This window comes from Ceratotherium simum, chromosome 17, assembly GCF_057802395.1.
Source record: "Ceratotherium simum simum isolate JZ-2026a chromosome 17, ASM5780239v1, whole genome shotgun sequence".
Taxonomy (NCBI): Eukaryota; Metazoa; Chordata; class Mammalia; order Perissodactyla; family Rhinocerotidae; genus Ceratotherium; species Ceratotherium simum.
Genome location: NC_141916.1, coordinates 14,461,869 through 14,485,581, shown reverse-complemented (window position 1 = coordinate 14,485,581; position 23,713 = coordinate 14,461,869). Strand labels below are relative to the sequence as shown.

Genomic DNA, 23,713 nt, shown 5'->3' with positions numbered 1-23,713 from the left:
ATTCAATAAATCATTGCCAAATTCAATGTTGTGAAGTTTTGTTCTTTGTTTTCTTCTGAGACTTTTATAATTTTAGGTCTTACATTTAGGTCCTGCATCTATTTTGAGTTAATTTTTTGTATCTGTTGTTAGGTAAAGATCCAACTTCATTCTTTTGTTTTCCCAGCACTGTTTGTTGAAGGGACTGCCTTTTCCCCATTGAACAGTCCTGGCATGCTGTCAAAAATCATTTGACAGTACATATGAAAGTTTATTTCTGTACTTCTATTACATTGGTCTGTATGTCTGTCTTTATGCCAATGCCACACTGTTTTAAATACTGTAGCTTTGTAGTAAGTTTTGAAATCTGGAAGTGTGAGTCCTCTGGCTTTGTTCATCTTTTTCAGTATTGTTTTGACTGTATGGTGTCCCTTCAAATTCCACATGAATTTTTGGATGGGTTTTTCAATTGCAAAGAAAGTCATTAGGATTTTGATAGTGAATGTATTAAATCTGTAGCTTGCTTTGAGTAGTATTGACATCTTAACAATATTAACTCTTCCAATCCATGAACATGGGATATGTTCCCATTTTTATGCCTTTAATCTTTCAGTAATATTTTGTAGTTTTCATTGTACAATTCTTAATTCCTAAATATTTTATCCTTTTTGATATTATTGTAATTGGAACTGCTTCTTAATTTTCTTGTCAGATTTTCGTTGTTAATGTATAGAAATGCAACTGATTTTTGTGTGTTGACTTTGTATCCTGCTACTTTGCTAAATTTGTTTATTAGTTCTAAGAGTTTTTTTGTGGAAGATTTACGGTTTTCTACATAAAAGTTCATATCACCTACAAGTAAAGACAATTTTACCACTTTCTTTCCAATTTGGATGCTTTTTATTTCTTTTATTTTGCCAAAATTTCTCTGTCTAGGACTTTAGTACTATTTGAATAGAATTGGTAAAAGTGGTTATCCTTGCTTTGTTTCTGATCTTAGAGGAAAAGGATTCAATCTTTCATCACTAAGATGTTTGCTGTAGGTTTCTTGTGTATGGCCTTTATTATGATGAAGTTCTTACCTTCTATTCAGTTTGTTGAGTATTTTTATCAGGAAGGATATTGAATTTTTTCAAATGTTTTTTCTACATCAGTTGAGATGATCATGCTTTTTTTCACCATCATTCTTTTTTTTAAATTTTTTTTTATTGAGGTAACATTGGTTTATAAAAGTAAATAAATTTCAGGTTTACATCATTATATTTTGACTTCTGTGTAGACTACATCATGTTCACTACCCAAAGACTAATTATGATCTATCACCATACACATGTGCCCAGTCACGCCTTGTGCCCTCCTCCCTCCCTCCTTCCCCTCTGGTAACCACCAATCTAATCTCTGTATCTATGTGTTTTGTTGTTGTTTTTATCTTCTATGTATGAGTGAGATCATATGGTATTTGACTTTCTCCATCTGACTTATTGCACTTAGCATAATACCCTCAAGGTCCATCCATGTTGTCGCAAATGGCAAGATTTCACCTTTTTTAATAGCTGAGTAGTATTTCTTCTTTGTGTATATATACCACATCTTCTTTATCCCTTCATCCCTTGATGGGCACTTAGGTTGTTTCCAAATCTTGGTTATTGTGAATAATGCTGCAATGAACATGGGAGTGCATATATTTTTATTTATTTTTTATTTTTATTTTTTTTCTGATTTTATTTATTTATTTATTTTTAATTTTTTGTTTATTGCAGTAACATTGGTTTATAACATTGTATAGATTTCAGGTGTACATCATTATACTTCTATTTCTGCATAGATTACATCATGTTCACCACCCAAATACTAATTACAGTCCATCACCACACACATGTGCCGAATTATCCCTTTCGCCCTCCCCCCTCCCCCCTTCCCCTCTGGGCATATATTTTTACACATTCATGTTTTCATGTTCTTTGGATAAATACCCAGCAGTAGAGTAGCTGGATCATGTGGTAGTTCTATTATTTTTTGGGGGAATCTCCATACTGTTTTCCATATCGGCTGCACCAGTTTATATTCCCACCAGCAGTTCCCCTCATTGTTTTAGTATGGTATACTACACTGATCCATTTTCATATGTGAACCATCCTTGCATTCCAAGAATAAATCACACTTGGTCATGGCATATAATCCTTTTACTATGCAGCTGAATTCTGTTTGCTAGTATTTTGTTGAAAATTTTTGCATCTATTCCTTTTAGAGTAAACTTGGGAGATTTTTACCTTTTAAGGATTTTTTTTTCATTTTGTTTATGTCATTAAACTTTTTTTGACACTAAGCTGTTCATAATATTCCCTAATAACCCTTAAATATTTGTGAATCTGTAGTGATGTTCTCTTATTCCTGATATTGGTTAATTTGTCTCCAGTTTTTTTGTTTTCAGTTGGCTAAAGTTTTATTAATTTTTATTGATGTTTTCATAGAGCTTTTTTGTAGATAATGATTTTATTTACTTTTTTCTGTTTTATTTTTAATTTCAGTGCTTTTTCCTGTTATCTTTATTATTTCATTCCTTCTGCTCATTTTGCATTTTGGACTTTCTTATTTTCCTACTTACTCAAGGCAGAAGCTTAAATAATATTTCAGAGTTTTCTTGTTATCTATACATTCATTTCTATACATTTTCCTTTATGCCCTACTTTAGCTTCATCTCAGTAATTTTGATATTTTTTTTTCACTATTATTCAGTGTAAAATCATTCAGTTAAAATTTTTTTCTTTTTTTAATTCTGGCTTTGACCTGTGGCTTTTTAGAAGCTATTTAATTACAGCTATTTGGGGATTTTCTAGGTGCTTTGTTATTATTATTATTATTTTTATTTCTAATTAAATTAATATTTCCCTATTGTAGATTAAACCAAGAAATAGTGTGAAGAAGAAAAACATGGCAAATTTTGAAGACTCACCTAATAATGATAACTTGTGTTTGACAGGCAGGATTGTGACATTAGAATGAGCAATTTAAAGAAATCGACAAATCTCTTCTTTTGATGTTTGTTTTATTTTCTCTAAAATATGATAGGTACCTGGTCTTTTGAGTTGAATATAGTTCAGCCTGTGGACTAGAGCAAGAAATGGAATATACATTAGTTTGCATGGATTTTTAAATTTAGTCTTTAAAAGAGTCTGTGATATGAGGCTGGGATTCTTAAGAATTTTATGTGAGAAATCCCCCCAAATTATTAGCTTATGTGCACATTTCTTATTGGTACTAATTCACCATTAGAATCCAATTCTCCTTTCTTCAAATCCTATATTTTTTTCACAATACTTCACCCATATTTATATTAGGCAAGACAAAAATATTTCTTGATAACTAGGTTTTTTCCCCCTCATCCTGAGAATTTGTATAATTGATGTGGAAATTTTATGATTAACTTTTTTTTTTGAGGAGTTACCTCATCTTAATTATGCAAGAGGACAAAATCCCTTTAAGATAATCGTTTTCACCTAAAGTGTCTAATGCACTTTCTGGAGCTCATAAATTTTCATCTTTAGTGCAGCAAACCCTGGAGACCAATCAGAAACTCACATAGCACTTCTCTATTGTTGCCATTAATCATCTGTTCCTTGGAGAATATTTATACAAATACTTTTAAATTAAAGATGAAGTCATCCTCAGGGTAGCATGTTTGGAGTCAGCTCTACTCTAATGGTTTCCAAATAGTGGAATTCTCACTGGATGCCTAAAATAGTACTCCATTTTCACATTTAAGTGTGCCAGTTAGAGAGATACCTAAGAGAGATAGAATCACGCCTTTGAGAAGGTTAATGAGAAGATGGGACCCCATTGGTCTCAAGGTACAATTGGGGTGTAGAGTAGCTAATTTCTCAAACTTCTTCACACAAATTGATTTGGTTTTGCCATAATTAGCTATAGGTTACACCACGGCAACCAGACAATTCCCATTGGTTGAATGAAACTTTTGTATCTTTCTATGAATTATCTTAAATAAACCCAAGTAAAATAACTCATGATTTTAATCAGTCTCATTGGGCCCTATTAAAAGGTGAATTTAGTCAAAGAACAAAATTAGAGAGAACCTTTACTAGGTGATTATAGGGCAACTCAAGCCTGAAATAGTTTTAAGTGGTACATTAAATGTTAAAAAATATAGAGTCAGAAACAAGTGTTCCCTTAAGTTTTTTGTACTCATCATACACACACACATACACTTACAAGAATCTCTTGGGTGGATGTCAACATTATTAGAGTAGTTTTCAAAAAGTCCACATATTAAAAGTAACTTTTATTCATGTGAAAACACAATTTTCTGACTGCTTCCATGGAGAATTGCATCTGTCTTTGACCACATATTTTTTTAAAAAACCTGTTTAGTTTTTTAAAGAGTACTTCATAGCTTCCAGTTTAAACTCGTTTTACATTCGTTAATCCCTGGAAGTTAGTTTAGAATTTATTTGCAAATATTATTCCTTCAGTGGAAATATTGATCTTATATTATTCATTAGGTTTAATAAACATAACCTAAAATAAAAGCTATTTGCTAAAACCGTTTCCCTTATCTACTATTCCTTGGCATTGTTGTGTTGCCAATGAGAAGAGTATATAAATTTTCCCTAATAGTTTTTAATATTTAAATGATTTCAATAAATGTAATACTCAATAAAATTGCATATTTTACATTATCTTTAAAGCTAGAATGGCACAAAGTGTTAGATATTTTTAAAGTGTGAAAATATCCAGATGTGACATATATTCACATACAGTCACTATAAATTCTGTCCACCAGATGGCACTGCTAGGCAGCTTTTCACAGACACGTCAATAGTTATCTCAACCTTACACAGTAAAATAACTGCCTCCGAATGAATGAATTTAACTAACTGGAAAGTGTGAATAGAGTTATATGTCATTTCCTTTCTTGTAAGGCATTTATTTGACAGTTAGTAACTTGAATTTATTGTACTGTTTATATTGAAAATATGTATAATTTGGTGAATATTTTTAAGTATACAAAATCCTATTCTGGGTTGTTATCCTTGTTACCAGAGTAATCAATGTTGCCGGATCAATCAATAATTATTAACAAATATTTGACATCTGCTTTTTCCTAGTGGCAACTATATATGGAAATTGAAAAAACATAATTTTTTGAGTCTTACTTAGGCATTATTTTTAAAAATTCAAAATTAAAACTTAATGACACTGCATGTATTAGAAAGGGTCTGGACACTAACCATATACTTTGGTTCATGTATTTGGGAAATTCCTCTTGAGTCAGGTGATCTGATCACAAAGATTATGTACTTTTGCATTATGTAATTTGTTTAGCTCTTTGTTTCTGAGGAAAAGAGAAAAACCTCATAAAATTAAAATCCTCAGGAATCCTGCTAAACAAATGGATGACTCTGAATTATTTGTCCTATAATTATGAATGATATTTGTTGAAGAGGTTTGCATCATTCTTAAATTACTCTTAAAAGATATATGCATGCTGGATTTGTTTGATTAAATAACAGAATTATTAAAACTTATTTTAATTCATGAAATTTGTAGAGAAAACCACTTAACATTTTAATTATATAAAGACATATCAAACTGGAAGAAGAATGTATAGTAATAACTAATCTTTTCTAGAAGATTAAAAAAATAGAGTAAAAAAAATTAGCTGTGTCTAAGTTTCTAGGACTTCGTTTAAAATGGCTTTTGAATTATTGAGGATTTTTTAGTTACAGGTAAGGGCCACTTCATCTCAGAATGATACAAGCAAATGCTAAAAGAGGGGGAAGTCAGTATTGTTTCATGCAACAGAAAATTCCAGTGTCTTATGAAAGCTGGATTCACCAGCTTATATGTCATCATGACTCAAGATTAATGCAGCTCTAGGCAGTGTTTTCCTCCCATTGACATTATGGTCAAATTAACCTCTTTCCTTGTGCTATAGCTCTTAGGATCTCCAGAGTTATATCTTCCCAAGTTCAAGTCTGATGGAAAAAATATCACTTTCTTGCTTGCTTAAGTAAAAACTCAAGAGTTAGTTTGATTGGGCCTTACTGAGTCATGTGTCAAACTTTGAGCCAATCTCTTCCGTGAGGCCTTGGTCACATACCACCACTGTGTGCTATGGTGCTAACACGTAGTTTGAGAATTGGGAAGGTGTGTTTCTCCACAACTTGTTCCTTTGTCCCTTTGCATTGTTCCAGTGAGAAACAAGGCAAAATGACAATGGTTGCTAAGGAGATAAAAATTAAAAAAAAAAAATACCTCTTACACATTAGAATTTATAAAGGATGTAGAAAGAAAAGCGTAGTGAAATGTATTTAGAATGAATTTCTTTCCTCCAACCCCTGGAAAGTGGAGCATCAAGAAAGTGTGCAATTTTTTTTTTATTTAAAAAAAAAAAGAAATGTACAAAGAAATATGCAAATAGGTAAATACTTTCATTCATAAAAATTATGTTAAATGAAAAAAAAAAAGTACCCAAATCAGTCTTTGTTATTATTAGTAAGAATTACAGTTTCAAAGATAATGAAATACAAAATCCTTTGTATACATACATTTGTGAGGATAAATTAATCATAAGGAGTGTTTACGTACAATATACACAGTTATTAAATATACATAAATTTTAAAATTCATATTTTCATCCGTGGCAATGGTTATAATGTCAATATTCAAATTATTTAATCTGTTAATTACACGCTTTCAAATAAAAGTAAAATCTTTTCACTAAAAAAAAAAGAAAGTGTACAATTTGAGTGTTTTATATATTTCTAATATCCTATCAAATTTCTGAAACTAAAAATAAAAATTGATTAGTTGATTTTGGGATTAGGGTGGGGTTAGGTAGAATAAGACCATGAAACAATTAATATTCCCTATCTGTGGTTTCTCTTTACCCTCTTCAATTTTTTTCCCTTTCATGTTGAAGAAACTTTGATTACCCTAACCACTTTATTCTCAGAGTTCAAACTTCCTGAATTTTTTGTTTCCATTATCAAAAGAAAGCTAATATTTGGGACCAGGCCTAATCAGGCCCTGAGTATTTAGGTATTTGCCTGAACAAGTTATGTACCTTCCCAGGGTAACTGCAGGCCTAATTGCTACATCTATCTTAAGACAATGTGGGGAATTTCCTATGAACAACTGACAAAAATTTTTTTCTTGTACATGTTTTATAAATGATTTTTCTCCATATTTGCAACGAGAGGAAGTGAACTGCTGTCCCATTCAGCCCCTCTAAGTGTTAACCCTGAAGGACAGTGAGATTAACAATTTGCCATTGGAAAGGTGTTCATCGTTTTTGGTAAATTCTGATACTTGGGAAATAATGTGAGGATAGATGATTCTAGTCATTCAAGTCTTCCACTTAAGCCAGAATACGACATAAACACTACATATGTAACCGACTTTCGCGTGATGAAAAAAGACATTAGTAATAGAGTGCTCAGTTCTTCAGGAGCACAGCCATGAAATGGCTTTACCTTTCTCCAATCACTGTTCAACTTTGCTCTTTTGATTCCCCGCTTTGTATCTCTTAACTGTCTCTGTCAGTTTCTATAACTTCAGATATCTTTTAGTTATTAAAATTTAGTGAGTTGGGATTTTAAAACTTTCATCTAATTCTGAACTCAGCAGACGCTTAACAGCTTCTAGGCCCTGGGTCATCCAGTGAATTGATAAGTCAGGGATGAGAGAGAGGAAAAGGGCAAATTTCTTTACAGGGTGAGGCCCAAGCCATAATGGGATCTAGTTAACAATGTGGTTCTGTTGCTGATACACGAAGCTCTTAGGTTTCCATTTTTTTAGTTCTTCTTTGGTTTCTTCCTTCAGAGTTTTGTAGTTTCCCTTAAATAGATCTTGTACATATTTTGTCAGATTTATACCTAAGTTTGTTATTTTTTTCAAGTATTCTCCACCTCATTCCTTTCAAATCCTGCTTTAAAGATTCCTACAGTGATTCTCAAAATTACAGTAATAATTGGATGACAAATAACCCTCACCTTTATGTTCCATATTCCTCCAAATTCCAGTGGATACAAGCAATACCTATCTTAAACATTTAGTCATTGGATGTTTCACTCAAAGGGAGTGCTTAAGCTGGCCACAGTGCCACGTCTCAGCAAGCATCCAGCTGGAGGAGTGCGGTCCAGTTTCACCTTTTAACAGGTATTCCGATTTCTACAAATGATTCTCTTTGAGGCACCCTCGATTTAGTGTCCTTGCAGCCCTCCCCTGCTGTACACTGTGAGAATTAGAAGAAAAACCTCCTCATGAACCTGGCAGCTTACAAGTATGACAGTTCTAACTGCATCATACCCTCCTCAGTCTTCTTTATGTACAGGCCAGTACATGGATGTGCCTGGGGTGATTTTCTACCTTTTTAGTAAGCCCAGTTATTATTGGCTTATTTGCAGTCTTCTTCAGAATTTAAGTCCCTCTTTCCTTCAGCTTTGTCCTCATCAGAATTTGCTGAACAAGTGAAAAATGCTCCCACTCCACACATGTCACATATTTAAAACAATAGTTTCCAGTGAATATAATATCAACTTTATTACCTATTTTTAAAATGCTCTAACATCTTAAGAAACATAGAATGATTATTGTAATATCTGGTTTCATCATTTTGGAGGTTTGTGGAGGTACCGACTACTGGACATTTCTGGTACTTAAAATCATTTTGGGCTGTGGATGTGATGCCAAGTAGTCTTAATGTGGGGGAGCTGCCTGCTGGGCAATCTCATAGGAGGAGGCATGCACTGGAAAGCATCTCACTGGTGTCCATAGTTTTTATTATTAAACTTGAGATTTGTACACATCTTTTTCCTTCTATACACTTCACAATAGAGCATTTTTTGAAGTTGCTTTTTGGAACTTCTCATTCTTCTAAACCAACAATCGGTATTGATTTATCTCTCGTGATATGTGTGGAAAATATTCTTTGAATTTTTAATTTGGGGAGAAATTGCTTTGAAGCTCAAGCAATAAAATGCCACATAAGTTTGGTAAAGAGATTTCTTTCATCTCTGTTCCTGGGAATTCAGTGTCTTTCTGGAATTCCAGGGAATTGGAAGTTGGGAATATCCAGAAACATTGCTTGTGGAGCACGCGTAGATTTCTTAATAATTTGGTAATAAATAGCAACAACAAAGTTTCTGTAGGTAATTTTGCAGAGCAGTGAGTCTTTAAAGGTGAGAGTAAAACCATATAAGAGATCAGACACTCTGTGATGACTGGCAGCTCTTGGACTTGTGTGTGTGTGTGAGTGTGCACAGAAGCACATGTGCACACATGTGAGGCATTCGTTATTTGTCTCTGACATAACTAAGAGACAGCTTTGGAGGGAGTTAGGCTCTGCTATTATACAGGTACTACCCGTGAAGCCTTCAGCCATTCCATTCTTCTGAATTCTTTCACCTAAGGTTATCATAGTATCCCATATGCGATCACAAACACACTTCTCAACAGAATAGAGCACACATTGATGTTGTTCAGTCACAGGAAACGAATTTATTTGTTCAGCTTCTACGTGCAGTGATGTTTAGTCTCTGAGTTTAAAGTCTCCAGGTGCGTCCTTTCCAGTTGTAATTCTATTGATAAACATTCCAGGTTCTGATCATCACTATCCTGAATGTTAGTACCTGAGTGATAATTTGACCAGAATGATAATTTGAACAAAGCAGTATAACATCCATTCAATACAGAAGAGAAGAGGAAAACTGAAGGAAAAAACAATTTAAAAATTAGACAAACAGGGAAAAACTTGTATAACAGTGTCATATTTTTATCATAGGCCTAGCAAATTACATATACATACATATATATGTAATTTTTTCCCTCAAATGGCAAATATAAGGTAACTGAGATGAACAATGAATGATGATATTGGCATCAGTTTGACCACATTCTGCAATGAGGAGTGAATTCTTGGTTATCAAATTTAGCTGCTTCACTTTCTGTCCGCTGGAAGTATTTTATTCTTAGCCTTTCTTGGACACTGATAATAAGAATGTTGGAGAAGATTTGCCACTAGAGAACAGTATAATTAAATAATTGTTAAAACAACCAAAACAAAAAACTACTTTTTAGGACTTGAGAACCAAAATTATGTATTATATTTATGTCCACAGGACTTAACTTACTTCACAATAATATTTTAATTAATTGATTTACTTGAGGATGAGAAGTCAGGGCATGTAGAACACTGAACTACGGCTGGAAGGAGACTCACAATTACAATAAAATCTCTTGCAGAAAAATCAATTTGTCAATGCAGAAGAAAATCTCAAAATAATTTACAATACACTTATTTTTATCAAAACTTATCAATATTAATAAAGTTTATAACAACTAACTAATATTGTATGACTACTTGGCGTCAAGACACGAACAAGGTGATTTTTAATAACATTTTACCCATTTAATCACCACAACCTATGAACTTTACCAAAAAGAAAATAGTTCTTCTAGTGTTGGATCATGATAAACATATTAAATGATGAAGTATAACTTAAACGGAATTCTATAGAGAAAAATCTCAAATTCTCATTTATGTTTATTATAAGGGGAATACTTTGTATTAGACAACACATAAAGGAGTTATCCATGTCCTTCTATCCAGTGAACCTGCATATCCAAACAACGGTAGCAGTAAGAAACAAAAAGGGGCCTGAAAGTATTGTTCAGTGTGCTAAAAAGGTTAATATATTTTTATTTTTATTTTTAAGACAACTGAGGTATTTAATCTTAAAAGCAAACTGAGTGGTGTCACTCTACCTTTATAAAAGACTAAAATATTTTAATAGTGGATCCTCTGATGAGCAAATACTTAAATAGCTGATTGCACACTTCATTTTTCACTTATTGCACTACATGGATGCAAATAGAGAAAGAAACAGTGAAATTGACTAATTATATTCAGTTTAAGTAATGAATCATGAGAAACATTTCATTGGGTAATTTTGAAAAATAATCACACTTAAACACATTCTACATGAATGTGTTCTTGGGACTCATAGTCTTCCATCTGCTGATTAATTTAAAAATGTTAAATTAGTAATTGTAAAGGCTACTCTAAGAAAGAGAATAGTTTTAGACTTCTAAAAAAAATAAATCAGTGGTTCAATGGAAAGTCGACCTATAGTAAGAAGGAATTGATATGACAAGATTTATTTTTCTCATGTCTGTGTGCTATATAGCTGTAGCTTTGGCCTTTGGGAATTAAACTACCATTCCCCAAACAGTGTCAGATAATGAAAGAAGGAATAACAATTATTGAGATATAAATCCTTATCTTATATTCAAAGCAATTCTTTATTTTATATACCTATACTTCACCTTCTTTTGCTATCCCAAATACAAGTATCCCGAATATGTCTGTAGAATAAACTTGTAGCTTTTACTAACAGTGTCACCTCCTATATCCCTCCAACTTTACCATTTCAAGGACCAATGCCAGATGCTTTGCAGATACCAAATATCTGAGTCACTTTTCCTGAGGGCATTTCCAGAAGTCCCTACAATTAGCGGCAGAGTAGTAGTGTCAGAATTCATACTCCTTAGGATCAACTCTCAATCAATGATTAATGAGAATGGGTGTATATACACCCAGATCTAGAAGACAATAAATTTTAGAATTGCATTTTGCACTATTTCCCCCCTAAGATTAAATTTTAGTTGCTCTTTATGGTACCTGGCACAATAGGGGACCATTTATTGGCTGTCTTCCCTTGCCTGTATCATTTTCTTCTTTCTGAGCCCCTTCCAAACAAATTACTTGCACTTGTTTTAGGATTTGACTCTAGGGTAACGACACTAAAATAAAGTCAAAGGTTAACTCTAATTTTTGTAAATATCACTGAAATTTAATTTATTTTGTCATTTCACTGCCCCAAAGTTACCATAAGAAACCAACATTCATTTAAGTTTTTAGTTTAGTCTCTTACAGAAGTCTTGTTTTTTATTATTCAAGGGGTCAATATAATTAACTAGCTAGAATATATGGACAGCCCCTAAGGGAAATTATATACAAACCGATATATTTAAACAAGATTTAAAATCAGAATAACAAGAGTAAATACCACATAGGGAGAAGTTTCTCTAAAACTTCATTCACATGAAAAATAAAGAAATAAGTGAATAAGAGCAAAGGAAGAATCTAGTTGTGCATAAAAAAATCAAGGTCCCTCACTAGGTTTACAAGTTAAGTACTTAGCGTTGTGTCATAGTGTACACCACTCATCAGTATTTATTAAAAGTTGATTATTTAAGATGCATGATTATTAAGACGTATAGAGAGCAGAGTAATTAAGGGAGCATATTCCCTTTAAGAAAAATTCTAATAGCCTATATTTGACACTAAAAATCATTAATTACTTCCCATTTATTTTTTATTTCTTTCCACAAGAAGAACATTCATCTTCCTCTGTAAAATAGAATGAAACATACTAACCTTGATCCTATTGCCATTGGAGAAGGAAAAAATGAATGGTGTCCAGGACTCAGGAGATACTCGGTTATTTTGTTGACTGAATGAATGATAAACAATTTAATGATCCTACTGCATAATTTCCTTTGCTTAAACACATTGAAAAATGTAGAACAGATCCAAGTGTTTCCTGGTTGCTATACTATAAATACTTTAATGATAGTTAATGTTGATAGAAGGAACATAAAACTTGGGTAACCTCTCTATACAATAATGTTAAGTTTCTGCTGCTACAGCTGGTTTAGGTCATTTGTCTCAGAGGGTTCCTTTGTGTTACCCTTTGAAAGGCTTCCTTTACTTCCTTGTTCTTCAAGGTATAGATAACAGGATTCAGAGCAGGTGTGACCACTGTGTACATGAGAGCAGTTGCTTTGTCTGTTTCTGGAGTGTGTGTGGTCTTAGGTTGGAGATAAGTGAACAAGGCAGTGCCAAAGAACAGAGAAACAACCAGGATATGAGAAGAACAAGTGGAGAAGGCTCTGCGTCTGCCAGCTGCTGAAGAGAGTCTCAAGATGGCCGCAAGAATGCGTGTGTAGGAGCAGAGAATGAGGAAACAGGGACTCATAATGAAGAGCATGGAGATAGTAAACAACACGATTTCATTGTGGGAGGTATCAACACAGGCCAGTTTCACTACGGGCATGATGTCACAAAAAAAGTGCTGAATCTTCCCTGTTCCACAGAAGGGCAGAGTGAAGATCCAGGTCGTCTGGGCTGACTCCACCACCACCCCCGTGGCCCAAGATGCTGCAGCCAGTTTCAAGCACACACGGGGGCCCATCAGGAGAGTGTAATGCAGCGGGTAACAAATAGCTACAAAGCGGTCATAAGCCATGGCTGCTAACAGGCAGCATTCTGTCAGTCCCAAGATGCTAAATACATACATCTGAGCTGCACAGCCTCCCACACTCATGGTCTTGGTCTCCACCAGCAGGTGCACCAGCATCTGAGGCACCACACTGGTGATATAGCACATCTCCAGGAAGGAGAGGTTAACCAGGAAGAAATACATGGGGGTGTGCAGGGAAGGGGTGACCCAGATCAGGCAAATGATGATGAGGTTTCCTCCCATAGTAAACAAGTAGATGATTAAGAACACAGTGAAGAGCACAGGTTGTAACTCTGCCAGAGAGGAAAAAGCCACAAATGTGAAAGTAGTGCAGAGGGACTGGTTTCCACTCATTGTAGGCTCAGAACCAGACATCTGTGGAGACAAGAAAGAGGGCAGATAAGCTAAAGGAATCCAGTCACCTAGCACAGGTGTCTATCAAACCTCAGAAAAGGGAGCTTTCCTAGGATCACTGGTCTGAGATGAGAATTTCATTTGCTGAACTTATCTAAATAACTGCCTAATAAGAATGGATGCAATATTCCTTCCTGATTCTGAGTTCTGGATCTTATGCTATTTTCACAAAAATTTAGAAAAACAATGGCTTTAAGTTACATAATTTGATTTTTTTTTGTTTTTATCTTCTTGATATTCTAATCCTATACACAAGCTATAACATAGTAACATATGAAGGCATTCTAATTGTAAGGGAGTGACATAAAACCTAACTGTATAGAGTATAATATAAATAATATAATTTATTACTCTGGTCTTCTGAATTCCATAACCTTCCTTAAAGCTACACTTAAGAGTTTGGAAAGGAGTATATTTCCAGTCACTTTTCTATTCATTTTCATACATATTTTTGCTCATTTTCATTTGAAAAGAATAAGCTATTGATGAGGCAGCTAAAATCCATGGAGACCAAAGCTAACAGAAATCTCCTTTCCACAACCTCAATGTAATTTTACAGGAAACTCCGAATAGAAAAACATATCTAGAACCACAAGGAAAATTTTCTTTTCCTTGTTGGACTTCTAGACTTCTTATGATTCCACATTATAACGTGGTGGTGGAATAGGCAGTATTTCTATTCTGACTAGAGACCATAGGGATCGCATCCACTGCACAGTTTAATTATATTTGTCTCAAGAGGAATTTGTTCAGAAACAACAATGATGAATGTTCAATGTAAATTTGGTTTTAATTTTTTGAATACATTTTCCAGAGATTAATTATTACCCTTAGTACCATCACTTAAGCTCCAATGTGTAAAATTAAGTTTCCAGTGGATTTCTATCATGCGATTCAAATAATTATTGAACCGTATGAGTGTTTGCCATGGTAATCTTCTTTAAGCTCCTCCCATGGGCAGTGATTGCTCAGGTCTTTGTGATATCACTTGGCACAGAGCAGTACACAAGGCAGGCTCCTTAAACTCCACAGATAACATTCACTTTATTTGTTATCTATGATTTTATTGTTAGCAACATAAAAAAATAGACCTGATCAGAGAAATTCCAAATTTCCAATGAAATTAATTAATTATCAAAAATATGAAAAGTGGGTTTTTTTGCACTGTCCTCAAGAAATGAAAAACTTGTTCATTCTCAATAATCTCTATTGCATCAAGCAGAAGACATTTTATTTTTATTTTTTGAGCTTTATTGAGGTATCAATTGACAAATAAAATTGTACATATTTAAGATGTACAATATGATGGTTTGATACACGCATACATTGTGAAATGATTACCACAATCAGGTTAATGAAAACATCCATCTTTTTTGTGTGTGTGATGTGAATGTTTGCTTAGCATCTACTCTCTTAGCAAATTTCAAGTATATATTACAGTATTGTTAACTATAGTCACCATGCTGTACATTAGATTTCCAGAACTTATTCATCTCATAACTGAAAGCTTGTACCCATTGATCAGCATCTCTTCATTTCTCCCACCTCCTAGCCCACTCTACTCTCTGTTTCTATGAGTTCAACTTTTTTTTTTTTGGATACCACATATAAGTGAGGTTATATAGTGTTTGTCTTTCGGTGTTTGGCTTATTTTACTTAGCATAATGCCCTCCAGGTTTGTCTGTGTTGTCAAAATGGCAATATTTCCTTCTTTTTTATGATCAAATAATATTCCTCTTTGATATTGGTCTTGGCAATAATTTTTCGGATATGAAAAGGCAACCTACAGAATAGGAGAAAATATTTGCAAACTATATATCTAGTAAGGGGTTAATATCTAAAATAAATAAGGAACTTATGGAACCCAATAGCAAAAACCAAATAATCTCATTAAAAAATGGGCAAAAGACCTGAATAGACATTTCTCCAAGAAGACATACAAATTACCAACAGGTATGTGAAAAGACACTCAACATCATTAATCATCAGAGAAATGCAAATTAAAACGACTTTGAGATATCACCTCACATGTGTTAGGATGGCTATTATCAAAAAGACAAGAGAAAGCAGATGCTACTGAGGATGTAGAGAAAAGGGAATCCTTATGCACCATTGGTGGGAAATGTAAATGGCACAGCCATTGTCGAAAACAGTATGAAAGTTCCTTAAAAAATTAATAATACATCTACCATATGATCCATCAATCCCACTTTTGAGCACGTATCTGAAGGAAACAAAATCAGTATTTCATAGCAATATCTGCACACCTATGGTCATTGTAGCACTATTCACAATAGCAAGATATAACCTAACAACAACAATAAACAAACACATAGAGACAGAGATTGGATTGGTGGTTACCAGAGGGGAAGGGGGGAGGGAGGAGGGCAAAAGGGATAATTCAGCACAGGTGTGTGGTGATAGGTTGTAATTAGTATTTGGGTGGTGAATATGATGTAATCTATGCAGAAATAGAAGTAGAATGATGTACACCTGAAATTTATACAATGTTATAAACCAACATTACTGCAATAAACAAAAAATTAAAAAAAGAAAGAGGGAACCCCAATATAAATTATGGACTTTGGGTGATGATGATGTGTCAACATAGATTCATCAGTAGTAACAAATGGACCACTCTGTTGGAGGATGTTGATGATGGGGGAGGCTATGCATGCGTAGGGGCAGGAGGTATTGGGGAAATCTCTATACCTTCCTCTCAAGTTTGCTGTGAATGTAAAATTGCTCTAAAAAAATAAAGTCTTTATAAAAAATTAAAAAAAAAGATATAACCTAAGTGTTCATCTTTGGTGTGTTTTTATAGTAAAATATTAATAGAACAAAAAAAAACAATGTTGATACTATATTTACTAATTTAATCTCCATATGGACTCCGTGTTGACTATTTCTGAATCTAGTTCTGAAACCAGGGGATAGTATTAAAAATATAGCATGAGTATATGGTTGCATATAGCATATTTATTAAGAGAGAAAACTCAAAAGTCCTCTCATGCTACTTCATATCTGCTTTTGATGTGAATGAGTTGCTAAAAAGTCACAACATTTGCTGAGACAGTGACCAGTTGAGAATGAGCACTACCAGTAATAACAACAAAATACTGTATGGACTTCAGATTCCATGACAACTTCTCATATCCTTCTCTAATCCCATTGAACATGAGTTTGTGAGTGGTCCTTAAAACAAGCCTTAAGATGAAAGAATGGGTCATGGCAACAAGATATTTTCCAAGACAAGGAAAGAGTATTTAAGGAGGGAGTGATTAAGAGTGCCAAACATTTCTGAGAAGTTGAGTAAAAATAGCTTTGAATTATTTGTTAATTTTTAGCCACACATTGGCCATTGACAACCTCAGAAAAGAACAATTTTGAAAGAGAGGTAAGAGCACAAACCAGATTGAAGTTATTTATGAGTAAAGAGAAGTTAAGAAATGAAAGAAACTAATGGGAAAAACACATAGGAGACATTTGGCCATGAAGAGGAGGAGAAAGACAGGGTGATAACTAGAGAAAAAGAAAGGACAGGGCAAGATTATTTATAATTATTATTCATTATGTTTTTAAGATGAGCTTGTTTAATAGCTGGTGTGAATGAGTCATCTAAAAAAAGCTTCCTCTCACACACACATTTCGAAAACTCCCAGCATGTTAATATAAACCCTCACACTAAAGGCCTATTTACCTCCATTCCTATTACATGAGACAGTATGTCCAGTTTTTAACAAAAATTACAAGCATGACATAATAAAGGAAAAGCAGTCTGGAGAGAGAAAGCAATCATCAAAACCCGAGTCAGAAAGGACACAGGTGTTGGCCTTATCAGGTAGGTAATTTTAAATGGCTATGGTTGTTATGTTAAGAGCTCGAAATGAAAACACATGCAATATTCGAGACCAGATAGCAACGTAAGCACAGAGATGGAAACTCCAGGAAGAATTAAAGGTAATGCTAGAAATAAAAAATTATTCCGTAGAAATAAAGAATGCCATTGATGGGCCCGTCATTGGTCAGCTGGACATGGCTGATGAAAGAATCAGTGCATTTGTAGGTAGGCCAACAAGAACTTTCCACCTAAAACTCTGAAAAGCAAAGATTAAAAAAAAGAACCAACAAGTGTTGGTCCATTTGCAAAGGTGAACCATACCTGCAACTGGAAGACCAAAGGGAGAAGAAAGACAGAATAGAGCAGAAGAAATACTAGAAGAAATAGTGGTTTAGAACTTTCAAAATTGATGACAGACAACAAACCACAGATCCAATATGCTCAGAGAACACCACAAAGATAGATAGCAAAACAGTATCAGAAACAAAAACAAAATAAAACACATGTAGGCATAATATTAAAACTGCGGAAAACTGAAGATAAAGACAAAATCTTGAAGACAGCCAGGGAAAATTAACACGTGACCTGTAGAGGAACTTTCTGACTTCTCATCAGAAATCATGCAAACACAAAGAGCATGTAGTGAAATATTTAAAGCTCTGAAAGTAAAAAAAAAACACAGAAAAGAATTCTATATTCAGTGCAATTATTCTCCAGAAGTGAAGGAGAAATAAAGACTTTCAAAGAAACAGAATTAAGGAGTTTACCTTATATGCCTTGCAAGAAATGTTTTAAAAAAGAAATTCTTTAGGGAGAAGGAAAACAGTAAAGGCCAAAAATCTCAAAGATCATGTAATACCTACAAGCAAATGTTTATAGAAGCTTCATATCTAATTGGGAAAAAATGGAAGCTGTCAACGTGTTATTCAAAAGGTGAATGAGGGGAGTTGGGGAAGTTGGAGGCATAAGAGGACTCTGAACTCACTTCCTCCCAAGGACACAACAAATGTATAACTACCTGCAGAACAATTTCCTCTGAGAGAGATCTGCAAAATGGATAAAAAGAACCTCCACAACAAGGGGCAACACTGACAGGGGTGCAGGAGGCAGAAATACACCTCTGCTGAGAAAAAAACCACATCCTAGCCATGGTGCAACACAGCCAGGAGCAATCTTAAAGGTATGAAGCTTTTCCTGGAGGAGTGGAGGGATCTAAGCAGGCATCTATGCTACAATAAGCACCCCAGTCTTTCGATTCAGAACAACTTAGATGAGATCCCATATTACCTTGCTTTGCTGGCTTTGACAACTGGTGGGGAATGTGCCCAGAAAAACTATCAAATTTCAGAGAAAGAAAACCTGCTCTTACAAAGCCCATTCGCAGATTCGCCTGTTCCAGAAACCAACACAAGAACACCAGATAAAAAATGCATAGTCCATTGGCAAAAGAGACTCTCTAACTAAGCTCTGAGCACATCTCAGAGAGGCAGGAAGCAGCTGGGACCACTCCACTAGGGACTGAGACACTGGTGACAGCCATTACTGTGATCTAGTTCTGTCGTGCTGACATGCATGCTGACAAATGCCATTGGATTCCCTCCTCTAGTCTGTCAGCACAGGGGGTTGCACCCCCAATTAGAGCACTGATTTAATCAAGCACAGCCAGGGCAGGCAGCCCACCACAGGGACTGGCCCCACCCACCAGCAAGCCTGAGGCAAACTTGTGGGCCCACGTGGGTGGGGTATGTGGAACCACTACAGCAAGATGAGTGGGGTTTCCTTGATGGGTGTGCACATGGGGGGGGCCCTATCCGTCTGTTCTCTTGGAGAGCTGACAACAGTGACAAGCCACAGGGGGTCACAATGGAGGCCTATTGCAATTGTGAGCCCCTGAGCCTAGCAACCAGCCACACTGGGGGCCTGACTCAACAGCAAACCAGTAGTAGTTGTCTGCTATTAGACCTCACAGCCAGCCGTGCCAGACCATAGCAGCCCCATATGGGTGAACCTTACAACCAGTTGGCCCAGGGGCCAGCCTAGCCTAGCCATGTGCCCACAGCAAGAACAACCCCTCCACAACAGAAGGGCACACTCAGCCCAGACAGGGGATACCCTGGGAGCATTTGGAACAGGTGATGAGAGGGAAGCACATTGCTGGGCCCCATAAGGCATCTCTTAGAGAAGACCACATTTCCAAGATCAGAAGAAGTAGCTGATCTACCTAATACCTAGATATGCGCACAGAGAAGTAGGCAAAATGAAGAGACAAAGGAATATGTTCCAAATAAGAGAGCAGAGCAATTCTCATAAAAAGAACTAAAAAGGGGCTGATGGTATAGTCGGTAAGTTCGTATGCTCCTCTTTGGCAGCCTAGGGTTCACGGGTTTGGATCCTGGGCACAGACCTACACACTGCTCGTCAAGCCATGCTGTGGCAGCGTCCCACATACAAAACAGAAGAAGATTGGCACAGATATTAGCTCAGGGCCAATCTTCCTCACCAAAAAAATCCCAAAAAAGTCAAGAAATAAATAAGAAAGAATCCTAAAAGCTGCAAGAGAAAGGCAACAAGTTACATACAAAGAAAATCCCATAAGGCTATCAGCTAACTTCCCAGCATAAAGCTTACAGGCTAGAAGGGAGTGGCATAATATATTCAAAGTGCTGAAAGGGGAAAAAAAGCACAGCCAAGAATATTCTACCTGGCAAGGTTCTCATTCAGAATGAGAGGAGAGAAAAAGAGTTTTCCAGACAAGTAAAAACTATAGGAGTTTATCACCACTAAACTGGCCTTGCAAGAAGTGTTAAAGGGACGTAAGTGGAAAAGAAAAGACCAGATATAGGAATAAGAAAATTATCAAAGAAAAAAAATCACTAGTAAAAGCAAATATAAAAGTAAATGTAATGGATCAGCCACCTATAAAGTTAGTATGAAGGTCAAAAGACAAAAGTACTAAAAATATCTATTTTTAAGATAAGAGGTTAAGGGATACACATATGCAAAAATGATACGAAAAACGTAAAATGTGGGGAGGAGAGCAAAAGTGTAGGGCTTTTAATAGGAGACCATCAACATAATATAGATTGTTATTTACATAGGTTATTATATATGAACCTCTTGGTAATCGTAAACCAGAAACCTATAATAAATAAACAAAATATAAAGAGAAAGAAACCCAAACACAATACTAAAGAAAACCATCAAATCACAAGGGAAGAGAGCAAGAGAAGAAGAAAGGAACTGAGAAGAACTACTAAAACAACCAGAAAAAAAGCAACAAAATAGCAATAAGTACACACTTATCAATAACTACTTTAAATGTCAATGGACTAAATGATCCAATCAAAAGAACATAGGGTGGCTGATTGCATAAAAAACAAGACCCATATATATGCCTCATACAAGAGACACACTTCAGACCTAAAGACACATAAACTGAAAGTCAAGGGATGGAAAAAAAAAAGTTACTCCATGCAAATGGAAACAGAAAGAAAACCGGGGTAGCAATATTTATATCAGACAAAAAAGACTTTAAAACAAAAACTTTAACAAGAGATGAAGAAGGGCATTACATAATGATAAAGGGAACAATCCAAAAAGAAGACATAATGCTTATAAATACCTATGCACTCAATGTAGGAGCACCTAAATATATAAAGCAATTATTAACAGATGTAAGAGGAAAAATTGACAGTAACACAACAATGGTAGGGGACTTGAACACTCCAGTTACATCAATGGATAGATCATCCAAACAGAAGATGAATAAGGAAATATTGGGCTTAAATGACACATTAGACTAGATGGAGTTAGTTGATATACACAGAACATTCCATCCCCAAACTGCAGAATACACATTCTTTTCAAATGCATATGGAACGTTATCCAGGATAGATCACATATGAGGTCATAAAACAAGTCTCAGTAAATTTAAGAAGACTGAAATAATACCAAGCATCTTTCCTAAACCGCAATGGTATGAAACTAGAAATCCATTATGAGAAGAAAACTGAAAAAGCCACAAATACGAGGAGATTAAACAAAATGCTACTGAACAACTACTGGGTCAATGAAGAAATAAAAGGAGAAATAAAAAATACCTGGAGACAAGTGAAAATGAAAATACTATGTACTAAAACCTAGGGCATACAGCAAAAGCAGTACCAAAAGAGAAGTTTATAGCAATACAGGCCTACCTCAAATAACAATAAAAACCTCAAATAAACAATCTAACTGTACTCTAAAGGAACTAAAGGAACTAAAGGAAAAGAACAAAGCCCAAAACAAGTAGAAAGAAAGAAATAATAAAAACCAGAGTGGATATGAATGAAATAGAGACTAAAAAAACAAACGAAAAAAATCAATGAAACTAAGAGCTCATTCTTTGAAAAGATCAAAAAAATTGACAAACCTTTAGCTAGACTTACCCAGAAAAAAAGAGAAAAATCTCAAATACATATGATCAGAAATGACACAGGAGAAATTAAAATGGGCACCACAGAAATACAAAGGATTGTAAGAGAATACTATGAAAACCTATATGCCAACTAACTGGGTAATCTAAAAGAAATGGATAAATTCTTAGAATCGTACAACCTTACAAAACTGAATCAAGAAGATATAGAGGGCCGGCCCCCGTGGCTTAGTGGTTAAGTGCACACGCTCCGCTGCTGGTGGCCCGGGTTCGTGTCCTGGGCACGCACCGATGCACCGCTTCTCCGGCCATGCTGGGGCTGCGTCCCACATACAGCAACTAGAAGGATGTGCAACTATGACATACAACTATCTACTGGGGCTTTGGGGGAAAAATAAATAAATAAAATTATTAAAAAAAAAAAAAGAAGAAGAAATAGAGAATATGAATAGACTGATCACTAGTAAGGAGGTCAAAACAATAATCAAAACCTTCCAAAAAACAAACTTCTAAGACCAGATAGCTTTCCCGGTGAATCCTACCAAATATTCAAAGAAGACTTAATATCTATCCTTCTCAAACTCTTCTAAAAATTTGAAGAGGAAGGGATGCTTCATAACTCATTCTACAGGGCCAACATTACCCTCATGCCAAAACCAGACAAAGACAACACAAAAAAAAGAAATTACGGGCCAATATCACTGATGAACATTGATGCAAAAATCCTCAACAAAATACTAGCAAATTGAACACAACAATACATTAAAAAGATCATACAACGTGATCAAGTGGGATTTATTCTAGGGATGCAAGGATGGTTCAACATCCACAAATCAATCAACATTATACACATTAACAAAATGGAGAATAAAAATCACATGATAACCTCAATAGATGCAGAGAACGCATTTGACAAGATACAGCAGCCTTTTATAATAAAAACTCTGAATAAAATGGGTATAGAAGGTAAGTACCTCGGCATAATAAAGGCCATATATGACAAAACTACAGCTAACATCATACTCAATTGTGAAAAACTGAAAGCCATCCCACTGAGAACAGAAACAAGACAAGGATACACACTTTTGCCACACTTATTTAACATAGTATTGGAAGTCTTAGCCAGAGCAATCAGGCAAGCAAAATAAATAAAAGGGATCTAAACTGGAAAGAAAGAAGTAAAACTGTCACAAATGACATGATTTCATATACAGAAAACCCTAAAGAATCCACAAAAAAATTATTAGAAATAATAAGCTAATACAGCAAAGTTGCAGGGTGAAAAATCAACAAACAAAAATCAGTTACATTTCTATACATTAACAAGGAAATAGCATAAGGACTAATTAAGAATACAATCCCAATTACAATCACACGCAAAAAAGAGTGAAACTGAGGAATAAATTTAACCAGAAGTGAAAGACCTGTACACTGAAAACTATAAAGCATTGTTTAAAAAATCGAAGAAGACACAAAGAAATGGAAAGAACACATATTCTGTGTTCACGGATTGGAAAATTAACTTAGTTAAAATGTCCATACTTCCTAAAGCCATCTACAGATTCAACGCAATCCCTATCAATGTCCCAACAATATTTTCATGGAACTAGAACAAGGAATCCTAAAATTTACATGGAGCAACAAAAGACCCTAAATAGCCACAGAAATCCTGAGAAAAAAGAACAAAGCTGGAGATACCACGCTCCCTGATTTCAAAAATCTATAAACCTATAGTAATCA

The 23,713-nt window shown here is 34.9% G+C and overlaps 1 protein-coding gene across 1 annotated transcript in view; it reads right to left on the bottom strand.

The window, feature by feature from the left end:
- Positions 1 to 23,713, bottom strand: part of LACRT (lacritin) — a 618,678-nt gene that overhangs the window by 568,405 nt on the left and 26,560 nt on the right. The window lies entirely within an intron of this gene.